Source organism: Neofelis nebulosa, chromosome 3 (assembly GCF_028018385.1).
Source record: "Neofelis nebulosa isolate mNeoNeb1 chromosome 3, mNeoNeb1.pri, whole genome shotgun sequence".
NCBI classification, from domain to species: Eukaryota; Metazoa; Chordata; class Mammalia; order Carnivora; family Felidae; genus Neofelis; species Neofelis nebulosa.
Genome location: NC_080784.1, coordinates 23,373,125 through 23,381,108, shown reverse-complemented (window position 1 = coordinate 23,381,108; position 7,984 = coordinate 23,373,125). Strand labels below are relative to the sequence as shown.

The window sequence follows — 7,984 nt, the reverse complement described above, 5'->3', positions numbered from 1 at the left end:
ATTGAGGTGTATGTTTAACTGACTGAGCCACCCAGCCACTTCCATATAAAATTTGATTTTTGTATCCTATTATTCCCACATGAAAAAACACTCCTACATGAAATAGTTAAGTTAAATACCATCTGATCTCTCATATCACGTTACTTTCAGTACCCTTACTGGGTGCTCATTTGGAAATGATGAGTCATTTTGTTTCCTTTATTGTTTCTGGAGGACACATTAAGACATCCATACATCTCATGGAAGAGCTCTCCAGAGTCTAGACAACACAGAAAGTGGTCATTTTGGTCTTTTGGAACTTTAAATAGTTCCCATCACTTCCTGGATTTACTTTGGCTACAGACATCTTCTCCATATAAACCCAAGAAAAGATGGGCACTAATACTGAATAATACATGGTAAGCGACAAATAAGTAATAATATTCCCATGAGTGGTTTGCATGAATTTTAAATAGTTGGTTGTTATCATTTAGCAAAATTTATTGTTTAGCATGTTTACAAGGTATACTTATCAAACTTAAAACAGAAAATATAGGTTTCACTAAAAACTTAAAACTTTAATCATGGAAACTCAAACTTAGTAACAAAAGCAATCAGTTTCTAAATAGAATTTGTTAAATAATAGTTGGCTGGTGTACCAAATACAACGTGAATATCTAAGTTCTATTTATTTATAAATTCAAGTCACCTGAAGTGACAAAATTTTTCATACTTTAAAAAATGGACACCTTCAGATATAACTGGGGAGTTACACATAAAAGATAAGACTAGAGAGAATCATGAAATACAAATAAAAGTAGCATATTATGGATTGAAAAGTGTGAAAAATGAGGAAATCCTTAATCATTATTTGAATTGTATTATATTCTGATATTAAATTGCATTATAAATGAAAAACTCGAAGAAAAAGGAAAAAGTGTCTCTTAATCCTACTATTCCAAGGTAGACATTAGTATTATTTTGATATATATCTTTCCAAGTTTCTTCATGCATATTTGTTCTTATTAAATTATTATAATAGTAGTATATAGGCATTTTATATACTTCTTCACTTAATATATTCCTGGAGCCTGTGTAATTCATAAGTATGTTTTATTGCTGCATATTATTTCATTGTGAAATTATCAATATTTATATAACTATTTGCCTATTGTAGGTCGTTGAACTTCCCTCCTTCTTCCGTTCATAACATTGTGAAAGGCATCTTTGTGCATTTAGTACTTTTTCCTTTTTGATTTTGCTCAGAATAAATTCCCAGGAGTGAAATTCCTGGATAAAAATTCCCAAATACTTTCTCATCTTAGCAAAGTATACTTCGGCTGGTTATGGACTAACGATGAGCTGACAAATGTATACTTTTTCAGCCAATGTGGAAGAGGCCAAAATCTATTCTTTCCTTTATTCTCAGAGCAACCCTCAATTTCAGTTGGCACAGGGCCATGCAGAAGAAAAACTACATTACTTAGGCTCTCTTCCAACTTGTGTGGCCACGTGACTCCACTCTGCTAAAGAAGATAGAACAAGATGCAAATTCATTGTGCGGCAGCTTCTAGGAATGTTTGTGGAAGATAATTTGTGGGCACGCTTTGCCTTTGCCTCCTTACTCCTTTCTCCTATGAGCTTGCTAGAATGGATGTGATGACAGGCCATTGTCATTGCTCCCCAGCATGAGGACAAGGATGTGCCGTACAGGGAAGAAATGGAGAGACCGTGGACCTCTGGACAGCCCCTGCCTTTCCAGGCCTGGATAAAAAATGCAGACCTGATTTCAGTAAAACGGGATTGCTCTGATGATTCTGAAATTATTATTACTTTTTAAATCTTTATTTTTTAGAGAGAGAGCAAGTAGGGGAGGGGCGCAGAGAGAGAGAGAGAGAGAGAGAGAGAGAGAGAGAGGTGGGGACAGAAGATCTGAAACCGGCTCGACAGCCCGATGCAGGGCAGGACCTCACAAGCCTTAAGATCCTGACCTGAGCCAAAGTCGAATGCTCAACCGACTGAGCCACCCAGGCGCCCCTGAAATTAATATTATTAAACAGAGATGCGGTTGTGGAATTTAATTCCATCCCCATGAAAACTTGCCTTCATTAAATAAGTGTTTATAAAGGCGGATGCTAGACCCCTACATACATGCCTCGTTGATTATATTTAGCCAACAACTCTATTTTAGTCAACAACTGTAATTTCACAAAGCCATAATGCTTGAAGGAATGTTAAGTCATTTGGCAGGGACCTCTTCTTTGGGGTTAGGTTTTTCTGTGCAGATTCGTTAATTCAGCATTGTTAACTCAGTAGTCAACCGACTTGCTGGGGACTCCTCGCTGATACTGTTGCAAGGTCAGAGCTTCTCATGAAAGGTTAAGTCTTGTATACCACAGTGCCTCTATTTTCTTAAAAGTTAGACCAGGGGTCTGATTGAAGTATATACACTTGGCAGCTACACTTTCTGTGTGAGATGAGATCTCTTCCCTTGAATTTTCACGGCAGTGTGCATATTTATTTTACTATCTAATTATTTGTATTCTCCTAGCAGCTCTCTTTCTGCCCTTTGGCCACTCGCCAGCCCATCCCAACCCCCATTTAAGAGATGGTAGGCTTTTGAAAGGAGAGAAGCCTGTTCTGCGTTCTCCACGGTGGACACTTCATAAATATTTGGTTAATTGAATTAAATTTCTGAAAGTTATTTGTCTAGCCAGGAAGAATGAGCTGCGTGTGCTCTTAATTCTTTACTCCCCTTCAGCATTCATGCCAACTGTTGACTTAAATCACAGGGAGAGCTGAGCAGCCTGGTGGTTTTGTTTACTTTTAAGCGCTCTTTTCTGACTCTGATCGATGAGGTGAAAAGTAATTTACATTTGATGTGTGGCTCTCTTCTCTTCACCAGAATGACAGCTGCCTGAGAGATAACTTGTTAAACGTAGAGCGTGTGGATACCCCTTGCTTGCACAATATGCTCTGTCTTACTAATAAGTGGGTGTAAACACGGGCCTATAATTACTTTCTGTTAGGCTTCTCTGCATTTGTGGTGCTGAATATATACAGATGTTCCAGCAAACAAATCATTTAGCTATTACACCTCCGATCTGAGGACCGAACATATATTTTAGGGATTCTGGGCTTAAGAGGATGCCTCTACAAATAAAAAGATAGCTTCAGAATTTAGCTATTGTATACACATCATCAGTTCACTTAAGGTCAAATGAACTTTGATCATTAAATGTCTGACAAACCAGGAAAACTCAGCTCAATCATGATTGTATGTTTAATGAAGATATTTCATCACTTTTTAAAATCATTTGAGACACGGGCCATGAAAATCATTCTACAAGTTCAGAAACTAGAAGGGCTGTTTTAAGAGCAAAGTGAAAATTTGAGGCCTATTTAAATTGGGAAACTGTTAGTATCCCTCAATGTATTATTCTTCTTGAGGTCTCAAAAGGGAACATGTGTCTGGTATAGGATTAAATATATTGTACTTAAGCGAAAGCCAGATTGGATGACTTTTGTCTAGAGATTTAGTAGGTTAGTAGGTAATTTCAATCATACAAAGAATAGGATTCCCGTTCCAGCCTAAGGAAGTATTTATGAAGCATTAAGGCAAAGGTTATCTCAAGTGGAGTATTACTGCTTAATATGCAGAAATCTCAATACTCTCTCCATCTGGTTCGTCTCCGACTGCGTGCTGATGTCAGCGGACTCATGTCTTCAAACCACAAAAGTTACACCGCAGGTTAAAGATTTTAGTGACAAAGTGACGAACAAGAAATAACATTTCGGAAAACTTATTTAAAAACTTCCAGATATTTCTTACGGGTTACCCTCTTTGGAATGGAAGAAATTTTACAGAATCACAAGCTGGTATTTCCTTTCACTCATTGGCTAACAAACAGGTTAATCTTTTGTAGGAAATTTTAGAGAAATTCACTTGAAATTTTTTGTATATGTTTATGTTTCCTGCGTTTTAGAAATGATTTTTTTTTTTCTGGAAAGGTTTTAGCTGTTTAGTATAAAGATACTGGCCATGATGGATAATTGGATAACAGGCACAATGCAGGTTAAGGAAGGAAATCAAGGGAGAAAGTTTCCTTTTCTGTCATACAAAGCAGACATAGCATTTCATCTCTTTAAAATAATGACCCTACACTTAAAGTAGTTATCAAGTCTGAGAGTGAGAGGAAACCAACTATGCTAAAAAACATGACAACAAAGTGAAAAGCTTATTCATGTGTTCAACTACATTTTAGCCTGCAGTTAGGTAACCCTTGAGAATCAAACTTGCATCGAAGAAATTTAGCTTGCCTTCCTGCTCTGATTTACAGCTCAGTGTAACTGTGCCTCTAATAGTCATGAATTGGTTTTTTCTATACAAATGCAACTTGGATAACTTGATGGCAAGGCATTCTTTTGCTTGTCCGCTTTATTATTGTGAGATAAAAATTATACACGATAACTTTGTGCCAGAATTAGAAAGGTTCATGATTTATCTCTGAAGCACGGAGCTTGGGGTAATGTTCACGTTTTAGTTTTCTGTGTCTATTTTCATGATTTCTGCTTTCCAGGTAATAAAAATCCATTATGTTGATATGTTTACTTAAGTATATTGCAGCTTACAGGCTGGCATTTAAATTTCACAGAATGCTATTTACTTGTATTTACACTGAGTAAAATATACAGGTCTGTCACTGCATCAGTTTCAAGGATACACCTTGTAACGTCCTTGTTGGGGGAGAGCCTGTATCTTTTTACCATCGCAGTGCCTGGCACTGTGCTAGCTAAAGAATCCATATCTCTTGAATGAATAATGATGTCAAATTATTTCCTTTTTTTTTTTTTTTATTTTTTTTTTTTTTTTATTTTTTTTTTAAAATTTTTTTTTTTCAACATTTTTTATTTATTTTTTTGGGACAGAGAGAGACAGAGCATGAACGGGGGAGGGGCAGAGAGAGAGGGAGACACAGAATCGGAAACAGGCTCCAGGCTCCGAGCCATCAGCCCAGAGCCTGACGCGGGGCTCGAACTCACGGACCGCGAGATCGTGACCTGGCTGAAGTCGGACGCTTAACCGACTGCGCCACCCAGGCGCCCCAAATTATTTCCTTTAAAAGTTATAAATACAACTACCATGAGAAGAATCATCTCCTTAAGATTTCGGTGATGTGAATAAGTTGTTAGTTTTTGGACTATGTTAACAAAGAATACCGTGAATCGCATATAAGTAATAATATTACTAGTAAATGCATGTTACACAGATCATTATTTCAGCCACTGCAATACTCTTTACATGTATTAACACATTTAATCATCACTATGACACTCTGATATGAGCACTGTTTTCATTTTTTTTTTTTTTTTTTTTTTACTGATGACAAAACTAAAACTCACAGAGGTTAAGATACTTGGCCAATAACACAACTAGCTAGTCACAAAGCAAGGATTCAACTCACAGCAGTTAGCTCAGAAATCTGTTCCTTTTAAAAACTTTTTTTTAAAGTTTATTTACTTATTTTGAAAAAGAGAGAGAGTATGAGCAGGGGAGGCGCAGAGAGAGGGAGAGAGAATTCCAAGCAGGCCCTGCACTGCCAGCACAGAGCCCAATCTGGGACTCGAACCCACAAACTGTGAGATCATGACCTAAACCAAAATCAAAGTCAGACACTCAACTGACTGAGCTACCCAGGCGCCCCATCAGAAATCCATGTTCTTAATAAGCAGTATTCTTTGCTGCCTCCATAAAATTATCTTGCTTTAATAATGTGAGTAATAATAATACCTTCCATTTGAAAAGTATTGTGCTTTTCAATTTGCAAAACTACATTAAATTAGAAACGTATATTGTCTGTTACAGAATTTTATTTTTTCCTTATTTAAAAAAATTTTTTTAACATTGATTCATTTTTTTTAGAGCGAGAGAGACAGAGCATGAGTGGGGGAGGGGCAGAGACAGAGGGAGGCACAGAATCTGAAGCAGGCTCCAGGCTCTGAGCTGTCAGCACAGAGCCTGATGTGGGCTTGAACCCACAAACCGCGAGATCGTGACCTGAGCCGAAGTCAGAAGCTTAACTGACCGAGCCAATCAGGCGCCCCTGTTTCATAATTTTAATACAATCTATTCAAAAGCTTAGAGATTCATTTACTTGGTGATCTTAACTTGGCTGAAAAGAAGTGTATATATTTGTAAATGCAGTTATCAGTGAGGAATTTTTACATTTTTTAGATGGTAACAATTTATTTCCTTTTATGTTCCAAAATGCAAATGTGTGACACTATAGAACAGGGGTCAGCAAGCTTTCTCTTTAAAGAGACAGATACATTTTAGGCATTGTGGCCAACATATGGCTTCTGTCACATATTCTTCTGTGTTTGTTTTTTCAACCCTTAAAAAATGTAAAAAACATCTTTAGCTCACAGGCCTTATTAAACAGAGGTGGCACGGGCCAAAGTTTGCCAGCTTCTGCTATAGAACATCAACTTAGGGATTCAGGCAAGAAACATTCAACCTACACAAGGAATTCTAATACTGAGCATCGGATTGACAGAATTTTAAGGAATTTCCATTAAAAATTTTTGTATTCTATTTTTGCTTCTTTTGGAAAGATTCTGAGTTTATTTTTCTAAGGGTGGTTGAAAATTTAACATGAACAAAATCCCAGCAAGTCTTTTTGTACACACAGACAAGCTGATTCTGAAATTTATATAGAAAGGAATAAGGCACAGAACAGATAAAACTATCTCGAACAGGAAGAAAAAAATAGGAGGAATCACTCTACCCACTATTAAGGCCTATAATGCCAGTACTGTAACCAAGACAGTGAAATACTGGCAGAGGGATGGAATTGGATAAATGGAAAAGAATAAAGAATCTCGAAAGAGATCCACACAAATATGTTCAGTTGATTTTTGACAAAGGAGTGAAAGCAATTTGACGGAGAAAGGACAGCCTGAGCAGCAAGTGCCGTTAGAATAACTGGACCCGTGGGCAAAACACAAATCCCAACCTAAACCTCACACCATATACAAAAATCAACTCAAGAAAAATTATGGACTTAAATCTAAAGTGTAGAGCTCTGAACCAGTTAGAAAAAAAAAAAAAAAAAGAGGAAAAACTTTTGGGTCAAGTCAAACAGTTCTTACACTTGACACCAAAAGCCTGACAATTGGGGGTGAAAATTGATTATTTGGACTTCATCAAAACCAAAGACACTTATTTTGTGAATGATGATGGTAGGATAAAAACAAGAGTAACAGACTGGAAGAAGATATTTGCAAACCACACATCTGGCAAAAGGACTAGAACATAGAATAGACAGCTCTCCAAATTCAATAGTAAAAAAAAAAATAGCAACTGGGCATAAGGCATGAAGAGACATTTCAGCAAAGAGGATAGTCAGATGGCAAATAATCACATGGAAAGATGTGCAACATCATTAGTCATCACGGAAATGCAAACTGCAAAGACAATGAATTACTTCTCATTATTTCTGACTACCTATCATAATGACTATAATTTAAAAAATAATGATGATAACTCCAAATGCTGCTAGAGATGCAGAAAAACTGGATCACATCCATCGTTGGTGAGAATACAAAATGCTACAGCCACTTTGGAAAGTAGCTCCGCAGTTTCTTATAGAAAGTAAATAGGCAGGTATGATATAAATCCTACTTTTGCACACTTGGGCATTTATGCCAGAGAAAACTTGTGTTCCCATAAAATCCTCTATACAAATGGTTCATAGCAGCTTTATTTGCAATACACACAGTCTGGAAACAAGCCAATGGGTCCTTCCCTGCATAAATTGTTAAAGAATCTGTGGCGCATCCTTACTTACCATGGAACACTACTCAACAGTAAAAAGGAGAAAACTATTGATATATGTAACCACTTGGATGAATCTCAAGAAAATTGTGGTGAGTGAAAAAAGCCAATCCCCAAAGTTACACAGTGTATGATTTCACTTATGTAACGTTATTGAAATGACAAGGA

At 36.8% G+C, this 7,984-nt stretch overlaps 1 long non-coding RNA gene across 1 annotated transcript in view; it reads left to right on the top strand.

The window, feature by feature from the left end:
• The first annotated feature begins 213 nt into the window (after positions 1 to 213).
• LOC131506464 (uncharacterized) overlaps positions 214 to 7,984 on the top strand; it is a 33,328-nt gene continuing 25,557 nt past the window's right edge. The window contains exon 1 of the long non-coding RNA XR_009258955.1: positions 214 to 398. This is a non-coding gene — a long non-coding RNA (uncharacterized LOC131506464). The remainder of the gene's footprint in view (positions 399 to 7,984) is intronic.